The sequence below is a fragment of the Copadichromis virginalis genome, linkage group LG17 (genome assembly GCF_057382275.1).
Source record: "Copadichromis virginalis isolate Kocher_CV1m ecotype Utaka linkage group LG17, C_Virginalis_male_GT1.1, whole genome shotgun sequence".
NCBI classification, from domain to species: domain Eukaryota; kingdom Metazoa; phylum Chordata; class Actinopteri; order Cichliformes; family Cichlidae; genus Copadichromis; species Copadichromis virginalis.
In genome coordinates, this window is record NC_140634.1 from 33,167,051 (window position 1) to 33,180,007 (window position 12,957).

General features: G+C 41.4%; 1 protein-coding gene across 6 annotated transcripts in view; it reads right to left on the minus strand.

Moving 5' to 3' along the window:
* nrcama (neuronal cell adhesion molecule a) overlaps positions 1-12,957 on the minus strand; it is a 65,780-nt gene that overhangs the window by 47,056 nt on the left and 5,767 nt on the right. The gene's annotated exons all lie outside the window — the stretch shown is intronic.

Here is a 12,957-nt window from a genome sequence, read left to right on the forward strand (position 1 = left end):
AGTTTTTACATAGTGATGAATCCACGCAAGCAAAGTGCACTTAGTCTGTTAAGCATTTTAGCATCTTTGAGCACACTGCTTTGGATTTACATTGGAAAATTTGTGTGAAACAGTTGATGAAAACTTTAAAAAGTATTAGTACTATTTGAGCACAATTACTTAAATAATAATGCCACACTGCAGTAATTCAAATAACCCCTCATTACAACCAAGGTATGCAGAATACTATAATTTTATTGTAACAGTTTGGGCCTGTTAGTACCAACTGAACATCTTTTAAATATCATACTTTGCCAATAGACAGAATAAAACATGGACCTATCTTCCTTGTCGGAAGAAAAGGAGCTATAGAAGTCTGTGTTGTCCTGTGAAAACACTTTCCTGATGAGTTTATGGGCTTAGTCACTTGTTTGGCCGAGATCAATAACACCAGGGAAAACTAGGACTACTGGACTTAGCAAAGTAGCAGACCCCAGCAGCATGCTGTCAGCACATCTCACATAACACACACACAAAGAAGCAGAGATTATTCAGTTCTGCCCACGGGGCTTCACTGCCTTGTTGGAGAGTGGAGCTGAGCCCATGGTAGGCGAGACAGCATGGACCCAGCTGTAAAAGAGAGGCTGTAGCTATCTCTATAGAATGACCCTAGTCAGCAGTTTAGTACTACTAAAAACAGATGCTGTCAGAACTAATGAGTGTAGCTCGCAGCATTGCAGCTCAGGGTTTACATTGGGACAGTCCACAACAGAATGCCTTCTATTTACTAGTTGTTTGTAATCCTGATATAATACTTTGTTCAAAAGAGAAATAACTAAAACAGTGTGTTGTGCAGGAAAGTCCTGCTTTCTCTTGCTCATTGCAATATGGTTGACAATGATAATAACAGCAGGAAAGATTCGGGCAATCAAAGACACACTGAGTTAACCCACTCTACTCAATGCAGTGTTAATGAGGTTGTGAAGGAAACATGGGGCAAAGTGTTCAGCTGCACTGATGCACTCCTGGTCCCTAACCCTAATCCCAGAATCAATACTCTTCATGTCTAGATGTGATTTGAATGCATCCGCAACTAGATGTCCTGATACTTATGGATTTGTGATGCCAGGTCCACATCATCAAACAGAAGGGTGTTAATGAAAATGTCTACATACTAGTATGTGATTATATTTTGAAGTATTAAAAACTAAAAACAAAACAAACATATTCTCAGACAGAGAATAGCAGAACCACTACCCTAATGTGAGCCTGTATCCAGCTACCATTTCACAGAGAGGCAAACAACAGTATATCGCCACCACTTCAAAATGTGCCTCTATAACATGGACGATTGCAAGTGCAAGTGACAAGAGGGGAAAAGCACTCACTAATTCATTATTCAGTGCAGTGTCTTTTAGCCTGGCTTTGATTCACCAAGAAGCAATGCTCCTAAGCAAGGAGATAAGATACATATTTGCATGTTTTTGCATTTCCTGGATGCTACAGTCATAGCTCCTAGGCTGTCTGCAGCATAAACCCCTATGTTGAAGTCAGGAACATTACAGGCTACATCATCATAAACCTGAGCCTACTAAAAACGCATGGCATGAGCTACTGCCTCTTCTCCTCAGAAGCTGCTCTCTGAGGCACAAAATAATTTTTATTTAGATATAACTGGAAATTGCACTTATGAAAATTCATGTCAAATGTGCACAGGAGGATCTGGTGACAGCCTCCAGGGATGGCAGAGGGCAGCCAATGGTTTTTTTGGGCTGTGTTAATTACCCTCTGCGCAGCCTTCCTGTTCTCAGTAGTGGGCCCTGAGTACCAACCACCCCTGAGCATGCTCTCCACTGAGGAGCGGTAGAAGGCCAGCAACAGCTTCTGATCCAGGTTATTCTTCCTCAGGACACAGAGGAAGTAGACCGTCTCTGATGTGCTGAGACACTATCCACTCAAAACACTTCATGACTACAGACATGAGGGCTATAGGTCTCATCAAGGCTGTCGTTTTGGTGATGGGAATGATAGTGGAGGCATTCATATAGGTGGAAACGGTGGAATAGCCTGGCGAGGATCCCTGCCAGTTGGTCTGCGCAGGCTTTAACCACAGCCCCAGCCTCTCACCATCCTCCTGACCTCATGTTTCTAGAAGAACCCTCTTTACTCAGGTTGAGTAAAGAGGGTGTTTAACTGCTCTGCGTTTGAGGCTGCTGTCAGGGGTTGGGGGGGCTCTGGCATTTGTAGTTGATTTGTAGTAGATGAGGGCCTGGTTGGCTCTCCTCACAGGGGTTGTTGTCTGTGAAGAAGCCTCTATCCTCGTCCTGATGACCTCCATGGCCTGTTTGATGCCCAGCCTCATGTTGGCTCTGGCAGTGCTGTACAGAGAACTGTCCCTCCGCCTGAAGGCTGCGTTACGAGTTCTAATCAGAGCCTGTACATCACTCTTCATCCAAGGATTTCGGTTAGGAAAAGCCCAGATGGTTTTGGTCACTGTCATATTATCTACACAGCACTAACTGTAGAAAAGTACAGACTGAGTGAAGGTCTCCAGTCTGTCAGATCAAAACAGTCCTGTAGCTGGAGGAGAGCATCATCTGGTCACGTTTTAATGACCTGGGTACTTGGAGGGGTTTGTTTCCTGAGGGGGGTGTAGGCAGGGATGAGGACCAGAGAGTGGTGTTCAGATTGTCCTAGGGCGGGAGCCATGTTGCTCTGTAGACCTGCTCGTTGTTACTGTACACATGGCCCAGTGTCCTGTAAAACATACCTTGTCCCCAGCAACAATATGAACATCCTCCGGGTGTGTGGTTGAGTGCTGAGTTAACGTTAGCATTAGGGGGGGGGGGGGGGGGGGGGGATGTAAATAATGATAACTATGGCTACTGTCAGCTTGCGAGGTAGATAGAAGGGCCTGCATTGAATGACCAGGCCTTTAGGTCTGGTGAGCAGTGACTGTCTATAATTCTACTGTCATGGCACCAGTCCTGAAGCACATAAGCACAGAGCCAACAACCTCTTCCCTTACGCGAGTCTTTGATGCAGCCCTGGCTGTGTAGGGTCCAGCACGGTAACTCCACTGAGCCATTGGGGATGTTTGGATGGAGCCATGATGGTGGTTTCTGTTGTTATCTTCACAGCTGGACGCGATAGCCAGCTCTGCATCCCTGCTTTTGGTCCCTCTCCCCCGCGCCATGTATATCAATTGCAGGTCCCAACAATAACCCACGGAGTGCCTGGTGGTCTTGCAATCGCAGGTGGGATCCTGTCCATCTCTAAGTGCTCTGTTTCAGAATTTTTTCCAACCTATCCCCTGTATGATATCATAGATAAGGGGCCTACCTATTTGAAGCCCCATCCACCTGCCGTTCAAATCTTTGGTTTGTGAAAGGCAGCCAATGAAAAGAAAGTTGGCTGAAAGGAAGCGGGAAAGGGGGGCTTGTTTCAGACAGATGAACTGAGGAGCTCCATAAAGACTCAGTATGAAATCAGTATGGGTTATTTTAATGGCTATCTATCTATCTATCTATATATATATATATATATATATATATATATCTATATATATATATATATATATATATATATATATATATATGGTGTAGTGTATTTTTTTATATACACTATGTAAAAGACATTTCTCTCACTTTTTATGCCCAGAGGCAAAGCAGGGCTCTAGAGTGCGACCAATTTGGTCGCAAATGCGACCAAATTTTTCAGTGGTGCGACTAAAAATAAATATTTGGTCGCACAGGTGCGACCAACTGTTCCGGTAACAAAAAAAAATCTCTGTAACTCTCCGTGTGGTCAACAACAGACACATTATGCCCCTATCGTGGACTAAACCAATCAGAGATAGTCAGGGGCGGGACCTCTCTGATTGGCCGTGGTCCAGTTGAAAGTGCAGGTGGAAGAGAGAGGTGAGTAGCTTGAATAAAGCGATATCAATTCATTAACGGATTCCACACAAAGACCTAAACACGGAGCGGACCCAGCACATCAGAATCAGCTTCGTCTTTCTCGGCTTTCTCACCCGACGGCCTGAACACGGACACGCTGTCGGAGCTTAGCGATTCTTCGGGTCCGCGCTGTGTTTACGTCTTTTTGCGCTGATTCTGAGCTGCAGGTTTTGCCTCTCTCCAACCAAAATTCACCGAGCCTGCAGCAAAAGAAGCAGCAAACTGCGCTTCACATTTGATCAATGTCGTCATGAATTCCCTCTGACTTTTGCTGTTTTGCTTCCACCACGATAAAAATCACACTTCCTGCACAGCTCTCTCTCTCTCTGTACTTCAGGAACAGTTTCCCGTCTCAAATCTGTTTTCTGCATTATTCATTCGCTTATTACCCACCAGTCTAGCGTTGTTTACAGCGCTTTTTCTTTTTTCACTTAAATGACCTCGGACAAGAAAGCCTAATTTCTGCTGTTCAATACTGAAGAAATTTAAATTTCTTAAAATTATGCAAAATTACAGAATATTTTTAAGGTTATCTGCTATAAAAAGCCAGACCAGGAAAATCTCCTTCATGTTTTCCTGTGTTTTATTCTCAGTTACTTTCACACAAAGGCATCTGCTGTGATTTTCACAATTCTGATGAAGTCTCATATGTATCAGTACTGATAAATGATCAGAATTATAATATTTCTGACTGTCTGAGGCTAAATTGAATCAAATCAGGACTTTGAGAACCGGAATTGAATGGATTATAGAAATCAGTGATGATACTCAGCCCTAGTGAGCAGCCTAGGCCTGAGAGAAGTGGATGTACTGTAGCTGTGGGTAATAAGAAAAGATGAAAAGAATTATTGATAACTTTTTTGTTAAGTTAAGGCCTGATCTGTCTGAAATTCATAGCCAGTGCTCTGACACGGTGCCATCAATATTTGAATGCTGAAAAAGCACAGTGTATCCAGAAAACACATTATATGCTGCAGTAAATGCACTGCCCAAGTGTCCCCTCTCCCCACGGCCTTTCAGCAGCAGACAGCAGCAAACAGGTCGTCAGAGGAGGCCAAGATGATGATTAAGTTTTTAACATTTTCTACAATATTGACAAAGCACTTTAAGCACAAGTTTGTTAGTTAATAATTTAGAAATTAATATTGTCTGTATGGACTTCCCCCCCCAAAGAAAGTGCACATGTAAAACTGCGGTGTTAAGCGATGCGGTTGAAAAATTTGAGTGCGCCTAACTTTTGTGCCGGTACGCCTAAATTTTTAAAGTTAGGCGTACCGGTGCGCCCATGTCAAAAAGTTAGTCTAGAGCCCTGCAAAGACAAAGGTAAAGATGGAGGAGCACAGGCAATGCTGCAATATTTATGAAACACAGGATCCACAATGGTAGGAGCGTGATGTCACAAAGAGTGTTGTATCCTGTCTTTTAATCATAATGAGCTACATCTTAATGTAAGGTACACACTCTTTTAGTCATGCCTTCTTTCAAATAACCAGCTTTGAAAGAAATTATAAACACTGGCAAATGGATAAGGGAATATAACAAAATCCATGAGTATGGTATTAAGGCCATAATAACACCACTGATATGGCACTAGTGGCTGCTATCATTGTTGACCGAAAAAGTGACGGTTAATGTGATCCAACACTGACAGGACACTCCCTTGTCACCTGATAGCTTGTGTTACCTGCCTATATGAATGTGAACCCAGACGAGCTTACCATGGGAAAAGTACATGATACCGGCTTTAGAAATGTAGCTGGTCTTCCACTTATTGAGGGTCCTTTTGTGGATTGACTATCTTGCAGCTGGTATATCACATAGCTGTAACGGATGCCTGGCTTGAAATAATATATAACAAAGCAACAGTGGTTTCCTGTGCCTTTGCATTTATCACAACCTGGGGTCTTTTATGCTGTCATTTAATAGCTTAAAGGGGAAGAAGGTCTTTATGGTTAAATGCCCCACATGATATACAGCACACACACTTGGACTCTGCCAAAAGCCACATTCTACAACATTTCCATAAAAACTAGAAGCAAAGAAACAAACAAGTAAAAAAAAAAAAAAAACAGCCTGCAGCCAGTGAATAAAGGTTAAATAGGCTTTGTGAGTCACAGATCACAGCTGAAAGTGGAGGAGAGATGGAGTGGGTTGTGGGTCAATACCAGCAGTGTGCATACGGTGGGAAAACGCTTGGAAGGACACAAGGGGGAAAAGAATGCTCGGCAAACTGAGAAGTGCAGAGATGTATGCAGTCCCTCCAGTCATGGAAGTAGTTATAGTTTAAATAATGTGGATGCATTCAAATCCCATAATTCATAACGTTACTTTTCTTCTGTTGAGAGAATTACCAAAGGAAGATATGTAACAATATATGACGTATATCAGCTGTAGGAAAAAAGCTTTACATAACTTAAATTAAAATTATTATTTTTTCAACTTAAAAAATTCTGGTACATAGAGATGCACTGACAGACCGAGCAGAGAACGCAATCGGATGATTTCCAGTGTTCTTAGCCCAGACTGGTGATGATGTCGTAAGGCTTGTACAATGATACAACTAGCAGAGTGCACAGTCACAGAGAAATGTCGTTACCATGGAAGCTCCTCACTGTGAGAGAAGACACAGAGTTTGTAACAGCAAACCTAATCACCTTCACCCAGCTGAAAAGCAAAATTTTAAAGAAGTTAAGAGACACAAAGTGGCTAAGGCTAAAGCTACCCAGGGTTCACAGCCAGCCACAAGCCAGCAGCCTCGGTATTAGCAAACGATCAAAGCAGTTTCAAGGAAAATTATGGGAGTGATTGGAAAAGAGTAAAGGATTGATGTCCTGTTATCTGATGAAGTAAAAATTATACTGGAATATGGTGCAAGTCACTAACATGTTTAATATACAAATTTAATTTATATTGATATAAATCTGTTGCACCTTCTTTTATTTGGTATAATATGTCAGGTAAAGGTGGATGTACAGCAGCTCATTTTCATTTAATTTTTGTAGCTCTTTCCAGTACCACCAACACTATTATTTTGTTATAGGACAGGAAGTTTGCTTATAGATATATACTATAGTATATATAGTTAGCATATCATACAGTTTGCTTACGTGGAGGTAGCTTGTCTGATCTCAATCTTCCTGTGAGTATCTGCAGACTATATCTGCAGCAGAGGCCTCATGGTTATCTCTTTCCCACAGAAGAGAGATACAAAAGATCAAAAGACTGCAGAAGATCTAGTAGCTCACTTAGTAGGAAACTGCCTGATTGTAATCTGTTTAATCCTTTGATCAGTATCAGCCACTGAGATTCACAAAATTGCTTCTTGCTGAACAGATGAGCATTATCAGAAGCAACTAAGGCAGAATAAAGCAAAATATAAAATCAATACATTAGAGACATATTCTATTAAAGTGTTCTTCTCTTCTGTCTGTGAAGCTCCAATAAGATAAAGTGCTATGACAATAGCCAATGATGCATTTGTCAGCCAAGGTGAGTAACACAACCTGGCACTGAAAGGACAGTACAGAGTAACTGGCAGTCCCAAAACACACCAGCTCAGCAGCTATGAAGGTGAAGGAGACAGAGAGGTCAGAGCAGCTAGAGTCACAGTCTGCAGCCTTCTCGCTGATGGGAAATGCTACTGACGTATAAATGCAGTCACACAAATGCATAAAAATAATGCTGAGTAAGAAAAAAGGGACAAGACTTCTTCTTTTCCGGCAAGTCAGACTCTGCAGCCTGGTTTTCATCAAGTCAGCTAACAAAAAAAATATGCTGGAAGTACATTTAAATGGATTGGTGCACAAAAAAGCATTATCATAAAAGCATATTTTTAGGTAAAATTGTATATTTGTTGTAATTTTTCTAGCAATTGTAATAGAGTATGTAATTTTGCATTAGCAGATTAAATGCAACTTGGTACCTTATATGTGTTATTGTGGTGACAATGGAAGATCTGTGTTGGTTCAAACAGCATGGGGATTTCCAGTCTCTCCATAGTGCAGTTTAAGCATCTGAGCATATAACTCATCCGGTTCAAACAAAATTAAAGTTTGAATAAACAAGTATTAAAAGATATATATATATATATATATATATATATATATATATATATATATATATATATATATATTAACATGACAGATGCCTTTCTTTTTATCTCTTATCATCAAGGCCGACAAACTTGAGGGTCTTTAATAGGTTTATCAGTCTGCTGATGGATAGCTTTTCCACCCTGAGAACCGCTTGTCTTCTCGATCCTGCTCATCTGCTCACTGCACAGTTTATTTTTCTCCACAAAGCCATTCTTTGAGTGCAAGCCGAGGACTCTTACTGAGGGAGTGCTCAGAAGAGACTTTCTCCGAGGTCAGACAAGCAAGGTTGAGGACATATGCGGGCTCCATTGAACCGAAGCACTTCTACCACTCCTATACTGACGATTAGCAGACGCTCATTTCAGAGTAACCCCCACGAGCAACTGGGACCGGGCTCACTTTCTCCTGAGGAAACGACTCCAGTCTTCCATGCAGGTGTAGGCTACTCGGGCTGGTGTAGGTGTGGTAAGAGCACTGTCTGATTCAGGTCAGTGAACGGGCTTAAAAAGCAATGCATAATTACACACTCTGCAAATCAAGTATGAAAACTTTAGGATAAAATTCCTCCACTCCTACAGTGGGGCAAAAAAGTATTTAGTCAGCCACCGATTGTGCAAGTTCCCCCACCTAAAATGATGACAGAGGTCAGTAATTTGCACCAGAGGTACACTTCAACTGTGAGAGACAGAATGTGAAAAAAAAAATCCATGAATCCACATGGTAGGATTTGTAAAGGATTTATTCGTAAATCAGGGTGGAAAATAAGTATTTGGTCAATAACAAAAATACAACTCAATACTTTGTAACATAACCTTTGTTGGCAATAACAGAGGTCAAACGTTTACTATAGGTCTTTACCAGGTTTGCACACACAGTAGCTGGTATTTTGGCCCATTCCTCCATGCAGATCTTCTCGAGAGCAGTGATGTTTTGGGGCTGTCGCCGAGCAACACGGACTTTCAACTCCCGCCACAGATTTTCTATGGGGTTGAGGTCTGGAGACTGGCTAGGCCACTCCAGGACTTTCAAATGCTTCTTACGGAGCCACTCCTTTGTTGCCCGGGCGGTGTGTTTTGGATCATTGTCATGTTGGAAGACCCAGCCGCGTTTCATCTTCAAAGTTCTCACTGATGGAAGGAGGTTTTGGCTTAAAATCTCACGATACACGGCCCCATTCATTCTGTCCTTAACACGGATCAGTCGTCCTGTCCCCTTGGCAGAAAAACAGCCCCATAGCATGATGTTTCCACCCCCATGCTTCACAGTAGGTATGGTGTTCTTGGGATGCAACTCAGTATTCTTCTTCCTCCAAACACGACGAGTTGAGTTTATACCAAAAAGTTCTACTTTGGTTTCATCTGACCACATGACATTCTCCCAATCCTCTGCTGTATCATCCATGTGCTCTCTGGCAAACTTCAGACGGGCCTGGACATGCACTGGCTTCAGCAGCAGAACACGTCTGGCACTGCGGGATTTGATTCCCTGCCGTTGTAGTGTGTTACTGATGGTGTGACCTTTGTTACTTTGGTCCCAGCTCTCTGCAGGTCATTCACCAGGTCCCCCCGTGTGGTTCTGGGATCTTTGCTCACCGTTCTCATGATCATTTTGACCCCACGGGATGAGATCTTGCGTGGAGCCCCAGATCGCGGGAGATTATCAGTGGTCTTGTATGTCTTCCATTTTCTGATGATTGCTCCCACAGTTGATTTTTTCACACCAAGCTGCTTGCCTATTGTAGATTCACTCTTCCCAGTCTGGTGCAGGTCTACAATACTTTTCCTGGTGTCCTTCGAAAGCTCTTTGGTCTTGGCCATGGCGGAGTTTGGAGTCTGACTGTTTGAGGCTGTGGACAGGTGTCTTTTATACAGATGATGAGTTCAAACAGGTGCCATTCATACAGGTAACGAGTGGGGGACAGAAAAGCTTCTTACAGAAGACGTTACAGGTCTGTGAGAGCCAGAGATTTTCCTTGTTTGAGGTGACCAAATACTTATTTTCCACCCTAATTTACGAATAAATTCTTTACAAATCCTACCATGTGGATTCATGGATTTTTTTTTCAAATTCTGTCTCTCACAGTTGAAGTGTACCTCTGGTGCAAATTACTGACCTCTGTCATCATTTTAAGTGGGGGAACTTGCACAATCGGTGGCTGACTAAATACTTTTTGCCCCACTGTATATAAAGTGATGATGCAGTTATTTGCAGCTGCATATGTAGTGAAAAGCTGCCAGATTCAATTATACCCTATAAATACAGCCTTAATAGTCATTGTTAAGGCTGGTTGGTTCACAATTGTCATGTGATGCTGGTGCCTTGAACCAATTGGATGTCTGGTGCGATAAAAGAGGTTCTTTAATGGCTTCTTTGACTTAAATCCTTACTAATCATTTTAGAGCTGTGACAAAGATTCGGCTGCCTGGGGGTAATTTTATTTTTAAGCTGCCTATACAATGAATTAAGATCACACCACCGGGATTTGAGCATGCTTCCTTTGTTTCCTTAACAGTATATTTTAAAAACTTCAGGGATAAGAGGAACTGGAAGAATTTGCAGTTTGTCAGAAGTGGAAATCTATGTGGTTTTAAGAGATCTGGAGACATCTGCTATGTTGTGAAGATAATCATATCTAAACAAACTGTGCATATGTCTCAGTATATGAAATCAAATCAGCCCTTCAGAAATACATGTTGGACTTTTTTTTTTTTTTTTTTTTTTTACACTCAGCAAGTGACATCTACCACCAGTCTGGCAACTCATCTGCTCTCACCCACTCTACCATCTGTTGCCCACCTGATCCCCACAAGCAACTCACCTGCAGTCTACAAGCAGGGTCACACTTACTGATTGCTTTCTATTCAAAAGGGCCTGAAATAATATTGAGGGGCAGATAGTTACAGTCATTATTGATTATCATTTAGCCTTGATTGTTGTGTTACTATATTAGTGGACACATGCAGGATTCAATATGTGTGTATACATGTGAGCCAGGAGTTCAAGATTGCTATGCCATGCATCCTTTTATTAATCTTAGTCTTGTTGTGTTCCTTCACTCTATTCTCCAGCATTGTGCCTTCCCATTTCTCTTTCCTTACCTTTCATTTCCTTTCATAATTCAATTAATAAATATTTTTAACTTTTTTTTTTCAAATTCCACAAAAGGCTTTCTAAGCTCTCTGCACTGTAGCTGTGGTTTTTTTTGCAGAGCGATATCAATTTAGGTTTTTTATGAACGATACCAATACTGATAATTGGTGATGTAAAAAATCTGATATATATAGAGATAGAGATATATGCTTTGCCTGACTCTGCTTGGATTTACTGGTTGTTGTCTTTGTGACATTCCAAACATGTATTGTCTTGTGGACAAAGTATGCAACATCCACCCTTATAACATGGTTGAATGGTGTTTCTCCTTGCTCTTCTTTACATTAAATTATTTACATTAAAAAACACCAACAAATTGGCAAATATTTAATATTAGCCAATAATATCAGCCTGCCCATAAATCAGTTAGGACAATATTGTTTTCTGTGTGTAACTCAGTACACAGTCCCTGCCACTTGGTTTGGATGTTGTCAGCCCAGTGAATAGACGTTATCTAGTATTATCAGTCTCATAGTGCCAGTAGGTGGCTGTCTCTGCATAATAAGACCTGGTTTCATTCTCTCAGGTAATCAAAAGTTAGCCATTGTTTTTCTATGGCAACAAAGTTCATAAAATTAGACTGCATATGTGGAAAAGGAGTAAATTAACCAACTCTCAAAGCTGTACATAAGTTCAAGACTTGTCTTTTGGACTTTAGTATTTTGTATTTTGATCTAACTCGCTGTTAGATCGTCGTTTTTTTCTGAATTAAAACCACTTGATTAAAGTTGGAAAAATATCACAGTTTGGTTTAAAATACAATTTTTGTACAACATAAAGAACATGCTTCAAACCTGCATGAGCAGCTTATCCATGGCATTCAACACTGGAGATTTAGAAGTTCTTTAAGAAAACCATGAGATGTCTCCTTCATAACCTGAATGTTTATCACTGAATGCAGTCTGCTGAGCAGTTAAAAATGCATTAAGCCTCTTGAGATATAACATCTCATTTTCAAAGGGGTCAAGTAGGTTTAGGAGGGGGGTGCCTACTGGTAGCTGCAAATAGACACCATTTTCATATGTCTAGCTTGAAGGACTGACTTGTTTAAATGAAAATCTGGTTCTAGCTCACTGTCTACCCTACGACAGTTGGAACGATGCAACTTATTGAGTTGATCACAAAACAAGACACAATCGAAGATATCAAGGCGAATCGAGATATCGCCCTGCCTTAGCTGGAGATTCAGTTTTTAATTTAAGCTCTAGCTTGGTGTTTATGTTAGCAAAGACATCAAATACTTGAATTTAGTCTTGCAGAAAATCAGATCTGCTTGACACAATACAGCTTATTTGCTGTAGTCCTCAAAGCCCCTCACTGAGCAAAACTGGGTCTCTTCCATCTTCCCGAAACAACATCATATTCCAAAAATGGAAAACACACACACACACACACACTCAATTACAAAACCATCTGTCTTGTATAAAAAAAGGAGAGGAGAACACTAGCATCTGCTCTATCAGAGACCTTCCAGCAGAAGCTACGTGTCACCCTCCCGCCCTGGCTTTAACTTGTCCCCATTCTCTAATTCATCAATCTTCAACCACTGATGCTAATTTTCATGTGTTCCAATTCGTTAATGAAAACAGCCACCCAGACACATTCAGCCATGAGCCAAGCGGTACAGCAAAGATGAGGGGTGATGTTTATGTTCCCCCACCCCACCATCGCCGCAGGGTGCTATTAACCCACAGAGTACCGAAGGATCTATGATGTACTATGATGCTAATTGTGTTCATTCGGCTGCAGCTTCCACAGCACGAATGAGTAAATCT